This window comes from Carcharodon carcharias, chromosome 19, assembly GCF_017639515.1.
Source record: "Carcharodon carcharias isolate sCarCar2 chromosome 19, sCarCar2.pri, whole genome shotgun sequence".
In the NCBI taxonomy this organism is placed as follows: domain Eukaryota; kingdom Metazoa; phylum Chordata; class Chondrichthyes; order Lamniformes; family Lamnidae; genus Carcharodon; species Carcharodon carcharias.
The window spans coordinates 51897937-51915829 of NC_054485.1; the positions used below are offsets into that span (position 1 = coordinate 51897937).

A 17893-nucleotide genomic window follows, 5' to 3' on the forward strand; every position below is an offset into this window, starting at 1 on the left:
TCTTTTAGATAATATCACCACCTTCAACGCCTCTGTGTTCTTTTGTCTGTAACAACTTTTGATTATCTGCTCCTATCACTGCTTGCTTGTCCATACAACCACCCCCCACCCCCGCAACCTTAAACCAGCTTATATTTCACCCCTCTCCTTAGATTCACTCAGTTCTCTTGAAGGGTCATGAGGACTCGAAACGTCAACTCTTTTCTTCTCCGCCGATGCTGCCAGACCTGCTGAGTTTTTCCAGGTAATTCTGTTTTTGTTTTGGATTTCCAGCATCTGCAGTTTTTTATTTTTATCAAGAGGTTGAATATTCTGTTGTGAGTAACTCATCCCCTGCCAATAATGCCAACATCCCACAAGTGAATCTTTTAAAAAGATACAGATATAAGGCTAGGTCCATATCAGCAGCAATGCTTGTGTCATGTTTATTCTGATGTTAATAGGGCCAAGAGAATTTTGTTGAAAACTGTATTTTGTCCAGACCTGTATTTTAAGTTAAACAAACCAACTTCTTGATTAATAATTAGCATTATTTGATGATAGTGCTCATAGCCCTTCTGTAAAATATGAGAAATGCACATGGGGGCACATATCAGATTATAGTATCCAGTTCACAAACGGGGCAAAGTTTTCTTGTTATTACTGAGTAATGCTATCGATTAATAGAGACTGGGCAGCAAAGGTAAGCTCCTGACCACAGAGGACCTGCAGTCCACTCACTTGCAGAGATTGGGTGAGAGAAGTGCCGACATGAAATTTGTTGCATGTTGCATGCCCAAGTTTCATGCTTTCCTGCCTGTTGGCAGATATGTTCACTTTCTCTCCAGGTCAGAAGAAAACTGGGGAAAATTAAGACAAGAGTGGGAAGAATGACTGGTTACAGCTGACGTAGATGCAGGGTCTCACAGGAGAACAAGAGTTATCACTGTCTTGATAATAAATTAGCTGCTCACAGAACTGATTATAAAGCTCGGGCAAGTCTTTGTGCCAGGCTTGTTACTCAAACCAGATGTCAATGCAAGGAGTTGGGAAAGAACTCAAACTAATAATGGGAAGTGTGTAAACCACTTTTACATGGTGCACACCACAGTGCACATACTTCCATAGTCCTCAACACTATTCATTCATAAACTATTACATTAGTTTTTTTAAAAAGAATACTCAGTAAGGAGCTCTGCTTCAATGCTACATCAAGATGCAGATCAGTCTTGGGATTGAGCAACATGATGGCATAACTTGTGAGTACCTGGCACCATGCCATAGCATATTACTTGATGGCAGCAACATCAAGACGACAGAACAAACAGAGGCCAGATGCTTCCCAAACCAGTTTGGGATCAATTAATATGAATTTTCGTAAGCAAGATCACTTCTCTGTACAGGACCGACTCTGGTTAGTTTGATGTTCAGTACCCATATAACATTTCAAGGCTAATACACTAAAGGATCAAACCACTCCGCCCCTGCCCCACAAAACTGTCAATGCCAAAAAAAACCACACACACACCTGATTCATTTAACACACACACACACAGACACACACACACAAAGGGCATGGATGTCATGAGGCCAGATATCAGCGCACACAAAAGAAGCCATCCACCCTCATCGACACTTTGGATAAATTTCCTCAATTATGCAACATGCAGGCGGAGGAAGATTTCAATCAACATTCAGATGACAAAAACTGACAAACGCACTAGAGAGGCAGTGTAGCACAGAATAAATGTGCAAATAAGGGAGACAGAGCAGGCGGTAGAAGGGTGATGGCGACAGGGGAGAAGGCGGGGGGGTGGGGTGCGGAGGTGGGAGAAGGGGGAGCGGCAGGAGAAGGGAAGAGAAGAAAGGAGAGGTGAAGGGCAGGGCAAAGCAAAAAAGGAAGAGAAGTGAGGAGAGATGAGAAAAGGAAGCGCAAGGGTACACAAAAATTAGAAATATATGCATATGTATGTGTATGTGTGTGTGTGTATATATATATATATATATATATATACACACACACATATATATATATGGATAGCCAGACAGATAGACAGAGACAAAAAGGCATGTGTTCAAATAAATTGAAGTGTCACATGTCTCTTGCTCAATTTTTTATTTTCAGAGGTGCCAGGTAATTTTCAATGCCAACACATTGCAGGCTGTCAAAAAAGATTATTTTTAATTAAATAGAAATTCTACTGATGTATACCAGCAGCCAGGACTGAAATGAACTTGAAGAAACAGTTCAAATTGGACACAAATCAAAGGGTTAAGTGACCATTTCTGGACTGGGTGCTCCAGCCAGAGGCCAAGCGAATTACCAGCACTGTTAAAACATCTGAAGAACTTGTTAAATAATAGAAAACAGACACATCCAGTGTCATGGTCAAGTTGTGATGAAAAAAAAGTGACTCTGGACAAAGAACTTGCACTGTGATACCACAAGAACTGACTTTTATCAGCTACCTCACTCTCAGGTTATGGTTGAGAGAACTTCCAGCCGCCAATCATCTATTAAATAGGAAGATTCCACCAAGACAAAAAGGCAAAGTTAGTGACTACAGCCGGGAAAACAATCCTTTCCTGTCCATGCTCCAACAATAAAAACACAGCACTAAAAACTAAGACAAGAGATGCAGAGGCAAGGATGGAATTATGAGAGAAAAATAATCCTCTCATCTTGTGCCCTTTTCAGGATCTGACAACACCCCTGATCACTTGGCTGCCAGAAGATGCACTAAATAATTCCAGATGATGGTAGTTCATTTTATCCTAGCTAAAACTTACTCTTCACTTAGTCGGATCCAGTCTACATGATACTGAAGCATATCTCACAGCCCCAGTGGTTAGTCTCCTTGCTGCTGTGAGGTACTGTAAACAGGACACTCTCTCCTACTACTTGTGCGCTACCAGAGGAATGGAGCAACTTTGACATATATATTTTGCTTCCTCAGTAAAAATGTCTCCACCACAAAGCAGCTCCAACCCCTCCCTATGAAGTCGTAAATTAGTTTTGATTGTGAGGCAAAAGTATTAACCTTTCCAGGGCAGGTACAGCATGGGTTAGATACAGAGTAAAGCTCTCTCTACACTATCCTTTAATGTGCCTCAACCTCGGAAGAGCAACCCCCACTGCGCCAGTGAGGCAATTTTCAATTGCCCAGAATGTTGGATCGTACCACTTAAAGTCCTGGGGCTCAGATTTCATTTTGGTAGCATATCAGACAAGGAGATTTCATCTCATCCATCGGGACTGGACTTGAACACAAGTACAAAGGTTAAAGACTGGTGTCGAACTTACATCATTACCCAGCTCCTTCAGCATGAATTGTTGAACATACATCCCTGTCCCATAATATCTATGCCTAGTCAATAACCAATGATCACAACTTCACATATATTTCACCCTTCTCCTATTTTTACTTTGTTCCTTAGTTGAAGGGTCATGAGGACTCGAAACGTCAACTTTGTTCTTCTCTGCCGATGCTGCCAGACCTGCTGAGTTTTTCCAGGTATTTCTGTTTTTGTTTCACATCCAAATTAACTGGGCTGCAGAGATAACAATCTGCAACTGGATCCCATTGAAAGGAATCAAAGACAGACTCCCTGCTATTTGAGACAGGCACCTGAAGCTAGTTGGTGCTGTGACCTAGTTTACCCATATACAGGTTCCCTTCATGTTTGGCCTAAATAGCCAAGTGGTTATGGTACTGGGTTTGTAACCCCAAGCTCAAGAGATCAAGAGTTCAAATCTCACAATGGCAAACTATGAAACAATGTAACTTCATCTGAAACAGATGGAAACGGGTTTGTACTCGAAAGAGTTACAAAGCAGATTCATGCAACCAGTTCTCAATTTAAATAGAGCTTGGCCTAAATAGCCAAGTGGTTATGGTACTGGGTTTGTAACCCCAAGATCAAGAGTTCAAATCTCACAATGGCAAACTATGAAACAATGTAACTTCATCTGAAACAGATGGAAACAGGTTTACTCAAAAGAGTATCAAGAGTTCAAATCTCCCAATAGCAAAACTATCAAGAGTTCAAATCTCACAATGGCAAACTATGAAACAATGTAACTTCATCTGAAACAGATGGAAACAGGTTTACTCAAAAGAGTATCAAGAGTTCAAATCTCACAATGGGAAACAATGTAACTTCATCTGAAACAGATGGGAACGGGTTTGTACTCGAAAGAGTTACAGGTTCCCTTCATAGTATCCAGCTACATTTTATCACCTGGTCAGCTATTTCCCGTCACTTCCCTTTCGATATGCAACACTAAAAATGCAGAAACAAGGCCGATGGTTAGAAGTGCACTAAGCAGACCTGGCGCACACTGATCGGAGAGAAAGTAATAAAATCTCTTTGAGGACATAATTATTAAATTATGACCCTTTAACTCCACTATATTCAGGAATGTCTTGGTGGCATTAAGCCGCACAGTGAAGGAAGTACACTGCTCGATGGTTTGACTAAGGTAGAGAAAACAAATTCAGCCAAGCTTGAATACTCCCAAGATCTCTCCAATGAGCTCTGTTGGAGAGAGTGCTTTTGTGGATACTGGTGCCTGAGTTTTTCACTATATTTATAAATGGCTTAGTTGCAGGAAAAGAGAACCATATAGCTAAGATTGTTGAAAACTGAGTTAATGTAGAAGGGAGCGAAAAATTGCAAAGTAACATCATTATATCAAGTAACTGGGCAAAAACTATGGCAAATGGAGTTCAATGTGGGGGGAACTGTGAGGTCATCCATGTTGGACCCAAAATAGATAGATCAGAGTATTTTCTAAATGGGACCTCGATAAAGCAGAAAACACAAAACTAGTGGACAGGTACAAAAATGGATTTAGGAGGCTAAAAATAGAAGGCTACAAAATATTAGCCTTTATCTCAAGAAGCCTAGAATACAATGGAGTGGATGTTATGTTATGGAGCTGTAGAGAGCTCTAATTAGATCCCATTTAGAGTATTGCATTAATTTCTGAACATCATAATAAAGGTATATTGGCCGTGGAGGGGATTCAGCACACATTCACCAGAATGATACTAGGGCTAAAAAGGTTATCAAAACAGGATGCATAAATTGCCTTGTGTATGGAAGATTGAAGGGTAAATCTAATTGAGATGTTTAAGATGATTGAAAGAATTGGTAGGGTAGAGAGAAAATTATTTCCTGTGATGGCACGTCCAGAACGAAGGGATATAACCTTAAAATTAGAACGAGGCCATTCTGGGGTCATGTCAGGAAGCACTTCTTCAAACAAAGAGTAGTGGAAATCTGAAACTCCCTACCCCAAAAAAGCTGCTAAAACTGGAGTTCAACTGGAAAGTTCAAAACAGAGATTGCTAGGCAAGGATATTAAGGGATATTGAGAAAAGGCAAGTAAGATACAGACAGTTATGATCTAATTGAACAGTGGAACATGGTCAAGGAGCTGAATGGTTTACTCCTGTTTCTCTGTTCTTATAATGCTGCAGTATCCTTTCAACCACTTCAATCCCTGAACCAGCATTGCTGTGGCAATTCTGGTATGCTCAGTCGCAAACACAACCATACACCAATCATACTCTGCCAGGCATATTACTTGACACTTTCAGCTCTTCAAGTCATCCCTTCCCTCAGATACCCATTTACTGGCATTACTAATGCAGGTTATTTGCACAGATTGCTTTTCTTTTCTGACCACATGAGGAAGATATTTATTTCTGTTTTCAAAAGGAACAAAAAAAATCTTCAGATGCTAGAAATTTAAAACAAAAAAAATGCTGGAAACAAGAGCATCTTGGGGAGTTAATGTTTCACATGCAGACTCTGTCAGAACAGATGAAGAACACCTGAAATGTTAACTTGTCTGTTCCCTTCATGTTTATCATTACCTGTAGTTCGGTGAAAAATACGCTAAGTATTTAGATATTCAACCTCCATAAAACAATGGCTGGATAACAATAGTGAAGACACTTCAAAAATAGTTCAGCTTCAGCAACACTGAAAAGACCCAAGGGTGTGAAAAAGTATTATATAAATGCAAACTTTCTTTAATCATCAGCAAACTCCACAGCAGTTGCACTCATTTTTTTCAAAAGCTTTATGATAGGGAATACATATGTAGTCAATCTGGGGAGGTTTTTTTTGCACTGTGCTCAGGATAGCTTCTTCAGTCAACATGTGACCAGAAGGCAACCAGGTTTTGGAAAAGCAGGTAACCAAAAGTAGAGTCGGAAAACAGTGAGTACAGTCTAGTTGCAGATTATACAATTGGAAAAGAAAAAGTCAAGGACATGGGTACTTGGGGGAAAAAAAATGAAAACATGATTAAAAAAGGGACCCAAGGGCATATTGGCAACTCGAGCCACAGATGGTAGAAACAGTACAAATCAAGTAATCACTCAAGGTAAAAGTGAATGCATCAAAATTTGTGATGGGGGTTTTTCATCAAATTGGAAACTTAAAGAGTCTCATCTCCACAGTAAGAACTCCCTCCATCATGTGACACTAGCACTAGGCTAAGTGGAACAAACCAAGACAGATCTAGCAAACCAAAACCGGGCATTCACAAGGCGCTCTGGGCAAAAAGCAGCAGAATTATATACCACCACAATCTGTATACTGATGACCAGCACGTCTCTCACTCCTCCAACACTATCAAGCCAGACTAACAATGGCTGAATGGGAAGGTATAGAAGATTCTGAGCCAGAATCATCACCAGGCAAATCTTAAGAGTGTGAGGTCAACCTATTGAAGCCATTACATCAGGCTACACAAAAGTAGCCATCTACTCTTCAATCCCTGTCCTCAACTGTGGCAGAGCTCAGTATATTAGTTTAAGAGGAAAGGCCAAAGCATTTGCAAGTTGCTTCAACCAAAAGTATTGGACACAGACATATTACTTCTTTTCAATAAACTTTAACAGAGTCACTGTATAATGTTACATGGGCAACAACTTCACAGGGCTCCTTGTTGCTGCTTCATGTTGAATTGGCACTGTGAAGCAAGAATTGAAAACTGCAGGGCTGCTCATTTCTATGTCACTCTTTAATGTTCAAGTAAACTTATTTGAAGAACTGGATTTTTTTCAATTGTCTGATATTGACCATTTCTACCATTTAAAACATAGTCTGAGACAACTGTTTACTTCCTACCAAAGATTTGCTTGCTTTTGAAATCTGTCTTCAGACAGTAACATCTATAAATAAACTGTCTATCATCTTCCACCAATAATTGGATTAGCTTTAGTTCAAAAGCTATTGAGGCTCCAGCTCGGGCCTCAAGTAATCTGAGAAGGATGCAAACTCTGCAGACTGAAGCTCATCCTTAAGACATTTTAGTGTATATCTACAGCAACATTACAAAAAAACATGTCCCTGCTTAAGGCACAATAAATCTCTGGCTTCCATTAGACGCTGGAGAAGGATTGCTATCAGAGTATTTACTTTTTCTAATAATCTGTCCAGTATCCAAAGAGCCTCTCCAGATAAGGGTAGTCCTGAACTGTGCAACTGGAAGGAGGGCTCATCTGGTAACTGCTATATCGAAGGCGACATCATTTCATACAGAAGATCCTTATAATTCAGTGCGCACGAAGATGTAGGATACTATGGAATAAAGGACTAGTAATCATTCAGAAGTAATAAGTGAGAGCACACATGCTCCAGGCTACAATCACTATGTTCTTATTTGGATAGAGATCACACAGAATAAAAAACAGCTGATCCCCTCTTTTCTGATCCAGTCATGAGCATTAGTACAATGGAGGCCTGAAATAGTCTTATTGGGTACATTCAAATCTGACCCTGCCCATCAGATCTCCACCCTTACGCTCAACAGGCAAGAGACCACTTAGTTTTTGGAATTCCCCCTTTGCCCCTCAACCCAACTATCTAACAACTGAAAACCAGATTAAGAAGAGTGCCAAGCACCATCCGAAATGAACACCCCTCCTTATAGCAGCTAGTCTGCCCTATTAAACAGAACAAAGTTAACCATGTCTCCACGAAGCACACATTTTAACCTGCATAGAGCAAATCTAGGAAGGCAATGAGGGGCAGCAAGATTAGATTATCAATACATTAAGCAGTTTCTGAAGTTTCTACAAATCCAGGTTGTGGTTGAGGCAGGGTTGGCCAAAGGAACAAATGTACTTCCACTGGATCCATTTGTTTCTAAACAAAACCACTAGACATCCACTCATTACAGAAAATCACAAACTGGGCCTAACAGCAAAGCATTTCATGCATTTCCTAATTCGGTTAGAAGTTATGCAGGTGCAAAAAAAGGGCAAATAGGTTTATGGGTTTTATACCTAGGGGGACTGAAAACAAATGGAAAACATTAGGCAGGCCACAGCTGCAGTCTTAAGTGCAGTTTGGGGGATTCCATCATGGAACAGATACACAATAACCTCTCCAGCCGAATGCTTGGGACCATGTAATTTCGAATTTTGAAATTTTCTGCATAAAATTATATTAGAATGCCCAACTACAAGTGTGTGAACTAAAACACATCATAGATATAAATATTTATCAGACACATAGAAGAGTGATAGAACATTATAAAACAGTAATATAGTTTTACTTATCTAAACACTCCATGTTTCTGCTCCCAAAGAACCGTACTAAAATTATGCCGTGAGTTGCTTAGGTCTGCTCAAAGAATTTCCAGACAACTGTTGATTCTGAAAAATAGATTTCTGGACTGGAGAGGTTATAGTGTGTTAGAATCGAAGAAAGCATTCAAAGGCTCTAAGTATTACCAGGAATTGAAGGTTAGAGTTTTGGAGATTTCAAAATGCGGAAAAATTGGGGGGTAGTGCAGAGACAGAGAATCACACAGGACAGTCACAATACTTGGAGAAATCCCAGATGCCAATTTAGGGAAAACTCCAGGAAATTCCCCCTAACCTCCAATGGTGACCAAGTGAGCTTAATCCTGAATATCTGGAATAGGGCTTCTTCTCCGCAACCCTACACAAGGAGCAAGGAAATGATTACATTAAAACAGACAAATAATCCACATTATTCCAACAAACCCTGTAACAAGGCCTTCCTTACAGCCACTTGAGGAAAGTGGGGAAGGAATGGTGCAGGAAAGAATGCAGAGAAAATCTTTGAAGACATCAGTTGATTCAGAAAGTCAAGATTTGGCAATCCGAAGTCAAGCCTTTGATTTGTTCTTTGGTTAATGAGAAAGCGCAAGTAATGCATTGCCCAGCATCACTGTCAACAAACAGCTCTTGTTTTACAACCAACTCCAATGAAATTGAGAGTCTGGCAATGTTGGCGGACATCCCCAATGGTTTCAATGTGGACTGACTTAATTCTGCAACACGAGGGTCCAGTTGGCAAGAATCTCGAGTGGGGGAATAAGACCAACTTTCCAAGTGGTTCAGCTGGTTCGTGCACTGTCCAAAGTAGCTCTGCTGCTAGCACACTACAAATGGCCCCAGTGCCCAGGACTATAATGCTGTTGACAATTAGGATAGCGCACCATTAGCTGGGCTCACCCTTCCCGATTGGCCACTGGATGAAGTGTAGTTGCTGCCAGTGCAATTATACTCCTGCAAGAGTCAGTGCCTGAAGGAGAGGGGAGAGAAAGAGGAAAAAAAAAGCAGGCTCTTTGGCAGGTTTCTGACTTGAATTTTAAACTCCAAGAATTGAAGTCCAAAAAAATTACAGGGAATGTTGACTGCAGGTGCAACAGACCTTGATGTAAATAATGTTTTGTTCAAGACTTTTTTTTACATTTATTAAAAAAAAACTCTTCTTGGAAACCTTGGGAGTTTCCATTTCATTTTGTTAAAACAGCACGTAACTGCATCTTGATCCTCTGTAGTGAAAAGGTCACAGTGGACAGCAGTACCTAGTTCCTCATGATATCCACACCACAAACCAAAGAGACAGACCGACTGCCTTGAATTGGCCATCACTACACATGTATTACTAGAAATGTGCAGTTTGCAATGAATACCTGACAATTACACACTAAGTTGATTCAGAAACCAATCAAACCTCAAAGTGAATAATGACTGAACAACTTTCCCATCAAACACAATGGCCAGGAAATTACGATCTTGTTCAGAGGAAGCTGTGGAAGTGGAATTAATCCCAGGCCAGCACAGCTCAGGCAACAACCCTGGCCCCAGGGTGGTTGGGGGCACAAAGAAAGAGATCGGAAGAGCTGGTCAGCAGCCAGCGGAGGCCTACACCCCAGTAGCTGTTCAAGGTCAGACTGAACATCCACTCCCAAGGAAATATATGCAATACCTCTTCCCATAGCCTGCCATAGCTTTCCAAGATTAGTAATAACCTGTCACACTCAGTTGTGGAAACATCATCTAAGATCATAATAGGAGCTGGAGTAGACCATTTGGCTCTGTGTCTGCTCCACCATTCAAGAAGATTGTGCTGACTTTTTACCTCAACTCCACTTTCATGAGCTATCACCATATTCCTTAGTACTTAAAAATATATCATCCTGTCCTAAAAATACTCAATCATCCACAGCCCTCTTGTGAATTTCAATGATTCACAACCTTTTGAATGAAAAGTTTTTTCCTTATCTCAGTTCTAAATGATCGACCCCCTCATGCTGAGACTATGACTACATGTTAGGAACACAGAACTTAGGAATAGGAGTAAGCCATTCAGCCCTTCGATAAGATCATGGCTAATCTGACTGTGATCTCAATTCCACTTTCCTGTCTACACCCATATTTCTCAACTCCTTTGCCGATCAAAATCTATCTAGTTCAGCCTTGAATAAATTCAATGGCCCAGCCTCCACTGCTTTCTGAGGAAGAGCATTCCACAGGTTAACAATCCCCAGAAAAAATTTCTCATGTCCATTTGAAAAGGGATACCTCTTAAACTGTGTCCCCTAGTTCTAGTCTCTCCCAGGGGAAACATCCTTTCAACATCCACTCTGGCAAGTCCCCCCAGGGCCTCGTATAATTCAATAAGATCACCTCTCATTCTTCTAAACTCTAATGGGTACAGGCCAAATCTGTTCAACATTACTTCATAAGATAGGTCCTTCATCCCAGGAATGAGTCAAGTGCAGCTTCTCTGAACTGCTTCTAATACAATTATATCCTTTTTCAAATAAGGAGGCAAAAACTGTAACCATATTCCAGACATGGTCTCACCAAGGCCCTGTAATAGCTGCAGTAAAACTTTCTTACTTTGATATTTCATTCCCCTTATTATAAGCAACAATATTCCATTTGCCTCCTAATCACAGCATACTAACTTGTGATTAATGTACCAGGACACCCAGATCCCTCTGCATCAGAGTTCTTCAATCTCTCTCCATTTAAACTACTTTTCTGTTCTTCCTGTCAAATCTGGCTAATCTGACTGTGGTCTCAATTCCACTTTCCTGTCTACCCCCATATTCCTCAACTCCTTTGCCGATCAAAAATCTATCTAATTCAACCTTGAATAAATTCAATGGCTCAGCCTCCACTGCTTTCTGAGGAAGAGCATTCCACAGGCTAACAACTCTCAGAAAAAAAATTTCTCCTCATGTCCATTTGAAAAGGGAGACCTCTTAAACTGTGTCCCCTAGTTCTAGTCTCTCCCACAAGGGGAAACATTCTTTCAACATCCAGTCTGTCAAGTCCCCTCAAGTGGACTAGCTCATATTTTCCCACATTGTACTCCAACTGCCAAATTTTTGCCTACTCACGTAATATACCTAAATCACTTTTCCTCCTCATAACAACTTACTTTCCTACATATCTTGATGTCATTGGCAAATTTAGCAACCATACATTCAGTCCCTTCATCCAAGTCATTGATATAGATTGTAAAAAGTTGAGGCCCCAACACTGATCTCTGTGGCACTCTACTTGTTACAGCTTCCCAACCTAAAAAAGACCCATTTACCCTAGCTCTCTGCTTCCTAGATTTTAGGTTCTAGATTCCCCAACAAGGCGAAACATTTTCTCAAAATCTAGCCTTCAAGACCCTTAAGAATTTTAACTCCAATTAGATCACCTCGCATTCTTTCAAACTTCTCGGAACAAAGGCTTAGTCTAGTCAATCTCCCCTCATCCCAGGAAGCAGCCTAGTGAACCTTCATTGCACTCCCTCCATGGCAAGTAGGTCCTTCCTGAGGTAAGGAGATCAAAACTGCACACAATGCTCCAGATGCGAACTCACAATTCCCTGTATAATCGTAGTAAGGAATTATTTACTCTTGAACTCCAATCCATTTTTAACAAAAGCTGGTATACCATTCTCCTTCCTAATTGCTTGCTGTACTTGCATTTATTTTGAGATTCATGTAGAAGGACACCAAGGTCCCTCTGAACGAACACCTTTCCCAGTCTTTCACCTGCAACATGTGGGAGGTCCTAGACGCTCCTTGCGCTCTGACCGGTCACATGTGCAGGAAGTGCTATCAGCTGCAGCTACTTGAGCTCTGAGTTTCGGAGCCTGAGCAGCAGCTGAAGGCACTGAGGTGCATCCATGAGACCGAGAGTTTCGTGGATAGCACATTTTTAGATGCGGTCAACCCACAGCTTTCGGAAGTGCAGACAGAGAGGGAATGGGTGACCAGTCAGAAGAAAGGTGTCAGGCAGGTAGTCAGGAAATCCCCTGGGTGCATCTTGCTCGAGAACCATTTTTCTGCGTTGGAAAACGGTGAGAGTGACAGTTCCTTTGGGGAGTGCAGCCACACTCATGGCACTGTGAGTGACTCAGCTGCACAGCAGGGGGAGGAAAAAGAGAGGAAGAGCAATAGAGGTAGGAGACTCAATAGTAAGGGGAACAGACAGGCGTTTCTACAGCTGTAGACGTGACTCCAAGATAGTATGTTGCCTCCCTGGTGCCAGGATCAAGGATGTAACTGAACAGCTGCAGGGCATTCTAAAGGGGGAGGGGAAACAGACAGAGATCATGGTACATATTGGTACCAACGACATGGGTAGAAAGAGGGATGAGGTCCTGCAGTGCAGAATTTAGGGAGCTAGGAAGCGAATTAAGAAACAGGACCTCAAAGGTAGTAATCTCTGGATTACTTCCAGTGCCACATGCTACTGAGTATAGACATGAGGTTAGTCCGGATGAATGCGTGGCTGCAGAGATGGTGCAGGAGGAAGGGCTTTAGATTTCTGGGACATTGGGACCGTTTCTGGGAGCGGTGAGACCTGTACAAGGCGGACGGGTTGCACCTGAACCGGAATGGGACCAACATCCTTGCGGGGAGGTTTGCTAATGCCATTGGGGAGGGTTTAAACTAACTTGGCAGGGGGATGGGATCCTGAGGCAGTTCAGCAGGGGGAGATGCACAGCCAAAATTAGAAGAGAGAGCAAGTGAGTCTGGAAGGCATAGAAAATATAGGCCAGTTAAGGCACAAGGGAGTTTGTCATGGTTGGATGTTATTTATTTTAATGCAAGGAGTTTGACGAATAAGGCAGATGATGAGGCCACAAATTAACACATGGAAGTATGATGTCATTGCTGTCAGAGACATGGATGAGATAGGGGCAGGATTGGCAGCTCAATATTCCAGGATATAGGGTCGTCAAGCGAGACAAGGAAGGAGATAAAAGAGGAGGGGGCATCGTAATATTGATCAAGGAATCAATTACAGCAGTAAGGAGGGATGACATCTTAGAAGGCTCCTTAAATGAAGCCATATGGGTAGAACCTAAAAACAAAAAAGGAGCAATCGCATTGCTGGGACTGTACTATAGGCCCCCAAACAGTCAGAGAAAAAAGAAGAGCAGATGTGTAGGCAAATTTCAGAGAAGTGCAAAATATGGTAGTAATAGTGGAGGATATCAATTTCCCCAACATTAACTAGGTTACTCATAGTGTAATAGGTTTAAAGGGAGAGCTTTTTAAGCCAGTAGGTAAAAGGTAGTACAAGAGAGGGGCCGGTCCTGGACTTAATTTTAGGGAATGAAGCTGGGCAAGTGGTAGAGGTATCGGGCGGAAAACATTTTGCAGATAGTGATCATAACTCCATTAGATTCAAGGTTGCTATGGAAAAGGACAAGGATGGGCCAGAAATCCGAGTTCTAAATTGGGGGAAGGCCGATTTTAATAAGATCAGATATGATTTGGCCAAAGACGACTGGGAGCAGCTACTTTTAGGTAAATCTGTGTCAGAGCAGTGGGACTCATTCAAGGAGTAAATAGGCAGAGTTCAGTGCCAACATATTCCAGTAAAGATAAAGGGTGGGACCAATAAATCCAGGGAACTTGGATGTCGAGGGATATACAGGATTGGATAAAGAGCAAAAGGGAGGCTTATAGCAGATACCGAGGACTCAAAACAGCGAAAGTCCGAGAGGGGTATAGAATGTGTAGGGGGAACCTAAAAAGGAAATTAGGAGAGCAAAAAGGGGGTATGAAAAAACATTGGCAGATAAAACATAGGAAAATCCAAAGTTATTTTACAAGTACGTTAAGAGTAAGAGGATAACTAGGGAAAGAGAAGGGCCCATTAAGGACCATAATGGTAATTTGTGTGTGGAGCCAGAAGATGTAGATGGGGTTCTAAATGAATACTGTGTGTCGGTGTTCACACATGAAAGGAACAACATGGGTATGGAAATTAGGCAGAAGGACTGTGACATAATTAAAGAAATTAGCATAGAAAGGGAGGAGGTTCTAAGTGGTTTGACAGGCTTAAAAGTAGATAAATCTCAAGGCCCATATGAAATGTATCCCAGGCTGTTGAGTGAGACAAGGGGGGAGATAGCAGGGGCGCTGGCAAAAATTTTCAATACCTCTCTGGCCACAGAGGACTGGAGGACAGCCAGTGTGGTACTGTTGTTCAAGAAGGGAGGAAGGGATAAACCAGGGAACTACAGGCCAGTCAGTCTAACCTCAGTGGAAGGGATTCTGAGGGAGAGAATTAATCGACACTTGGAGAGGCAGGGATTAATCAAGGACAATCAGCTTGGTTTTGTTAAGGGGAGGTCATGTCTGACCAATTTGATTGAATTTTTCGAAGAGGTGACCAGGAGTGTAGATGAGGGCAATGCATTTGACATAGTCTACTTGGACTTCAGCGAGGCTTTTGATAAGGTCCCACATGGGAGACTGATAACGAAGGTAAGAGCCAATGGGATCCAAGGCAATTTGGCAAATTGGATCCAGAATTGGCTAAGTGGCAGGAAGCAGAAGGTGATGGTCAAGGAGTGTTTTGGCCTGTGTCCAATAGGGTTCCACGGGGATTGCTGTTTGTGGTAAATATAAACAATTTAGACTTGAAAGTAGGAAGGTTGGTCAGTAAGTTCACAGATGACACGAAAATTGGTGGGGTGGTAAATAGTGAGGAGGATGGCCTTAGATTACAGGAGGATATAGATGGGCTGGTCAGATGGACTGATCAAATGCAATGTAATCCAGATAAGTGTGAGGTGATGCACTTGGCAGGGCAAACAAGGCACGGGAATACATGCTGAATGGGAAATACCAAAGGATCAGAGGGACCTTGGTGTGCATGTCCACTGGTCCCTTAAAATAGCAGGACAGGTAGATAAGATGGCAAACTGGATACTTGCCTTTATTAGCCGAGGCATAGAATATAAGAGCAGGGAGGCTACGCTGGAACTGTATAAAACGTTGGTTAGGCCACAGCTAGAGTATTGCGTGCAGTCCTGCAATCTAAATTATAGGAAGGATGTGATTGCATTAGAGAGGGTGCAGAGGAGATTTACCAGGATGTTGCCTGGGCTGGAGAGTTTTAGCTATGAGGAGAGATTGGATAGACTGGAGTTATTTTCCTTGGAGCAGAGGAGATTGAGGGGGTACGGTGATTGAGATGTATAAAATTATGAGGTGCATAGATAGGGTGGACAGGAAGGAACATTTCCCCTTGGAGGGGTCAAAAACCAGGGGGCATAGATTTAAGGTAAGGGGCAGGAGGTTTAGAGGAGATATGAGGAAGAATTCTTCCACCCAGAGGTTGCTGGGAATCTGGAACTCACTGCCCGAAAGGGTGATAGAGGTAGAAACCCTCATATCATTTAAGAAGTGTTTGGATGTGCACTTGCAATGCCATGGCATACAAGACAATGGGCCTAGTGCTGGAGAATGGGATTAGAATAGTTAGGTACTTGTTCGATCGGTGCAGACTCAATGGGCCGAAGGGCCTTTTTCTGTGCTGTGGACCTCTATGGCTATGACTCTATGACCATTCAAAGTTACTCTCTTTTGAACTTTTTCCACCAAAGTGGATAACATCACACTTCACCACATTGTATTCCATTGGCCATGTTCTTAACCCCTTACCCAGCTTATCCCTAGCCCTCCATTGCCCCTTTGAGTCCTCATCACTGCTTATTTTCCCACCTAACTTTGTACCACCAGCAAACTTGGATATATTATTCAGCGTCCACATCTATGTTATTAATATCAATTGCAAAGAGAAAATGCCCAAATACTGATCCTTGGGGCAACCCACTAGTTACAGTCTGCCCACACAAAAATGTCCCATCTACTCCTACTCTGCTGCTGTTACAAGCTGTAATAGGGGAGATTCCAAGGCAAGGTAAAGGCACCTTGATGGCAGAGATAGCGCTGAAGTGGATCTAACGTATGCTGTGCCTGCTCTGGGAGAGTTTGATGGGATAGTGCAGACAAAGCTTTACATTGCATCTAACCTGTGCTGTACCTGCCCTTGGGCTGTTTTGTATTGACAAAATTGGAAAAGTGGAAACTATCCTATTTTAAAGCTAACAGCACATCGCTGCAATGAGGCAGATGAACAAGAGCTGCTTTGGAGTTCCCAACTCTAGCAATTTACACTACAGGCTTTATTAAGCACATTCCTGGTCTGGCCTTCCACTCTTCACCTCAAAGTGAATAATGACAGATCCTAAAACTATTGCAATCAAATTACCCACTCAAAGTGTAAATTAGCTGAAAATTACAAGTAACTCATATGCCTATTATAAACAGTAACACTGAAAGGTTCAGAGTACAGACTGAGGGGGTAACACAGGGCTGGATAGCGCCAGTTGTTGCTCCCAGAGTGTTCAACCCCAACATATTTTTATGTTCCTCGCTAATTTACTTCAATATTCTATTTCCTGTTTTTTAATCAATTTCTTGTTCACCTTTTGCTGATTTAAAGAAAAACACCCTAATCCTCAGGTTTATTAATGATTTTGGCAAAATTGCAAACCTGTGCTTTAATTTAATACTACTCAACTTCTCCAGTTTGCCATGGTTGTATCACTTACCAGTGGAGTTTACATTAACAGCACAATCCTTTTACACATATGATCCAGCCAAACAGCTGGTGGGGATCTGCATACAGCATTCCTTGTGGAAATCATAGAGTTTCCTAATGGTGGAAGTTTCCAGCACTGTAATACTGATTCCTCCCCTTAATCCCTGCAGGCAATCACCAACACTAATATTAATGATTGACTGCTGCTTACCTGCCAGTAAGTACTTGCCACGTATCAGGGCTCAATCTCAGTACGCCACAGCAATCTGCCAAAGAACACAAACTAACAGTTAGTGTGACAGAGTAGCAACAACAATGGTCGCTGCCTAAGACCTTTCTGCCACAGTGCACCAAGGGACTGGAAACTGTTTAGAGCCCCTCAGGCTGTACAGCTTAAAATGAATGTCTGCCAATGATTGTAATATTCATTGTTTGTACTGATACACCTTGTGATTCATGTTGTTAAAGTTGAACCTGATTGTATTTTTGTAATGGTGATTTTGAAATGGTTCGAAATGTTTTTGAAGATTTATGAATAAAGTATATTTTTGCAACAAAAAAGAGTAGCAACAACACAGCAAACAACTGTAGAGCAGGGGAGGAAGAGAATCTTGTCAGTGGTTTTGCTACTTCTCCCCAGTGTTGCGAAGGATGGATCTGGCCACGTTACCACGGAACACTCCAAGTAGTTGGACCGTGCCGTACCACCTGTC

General features: G+C 41.9%; 1 protein-coding gene across 4 annotated transcripts in view; it reads right to left on the reverse strand.

Moving 5' to 3' along the window:
* Nucleotides 1-17893, reverse strand: part of LOC121291388 (thyroid hormone receptor-associated protein 3-like) — a 125402-nt gene that overhangs the window by 90569 nt on the left and 16940 nt on the right. For 3 of the 4 annotated variants that reach the window (XM_041212487.1, XM_041212488.1, XM_041212485.1), the window contains exon 2: nucleotides 17392-17446. The exons of the other annotated variant lie outside the window; for it this stretch is intronic. The gene's annotated coding sequence lies outside the window, so the exon portion shown is untranslated. The remainder of the gene's footprint in view (nucleotides 1-17391; nucleotides 17447-17893) is intronic. 4 annotated transcript variants of the gene reach the window in all.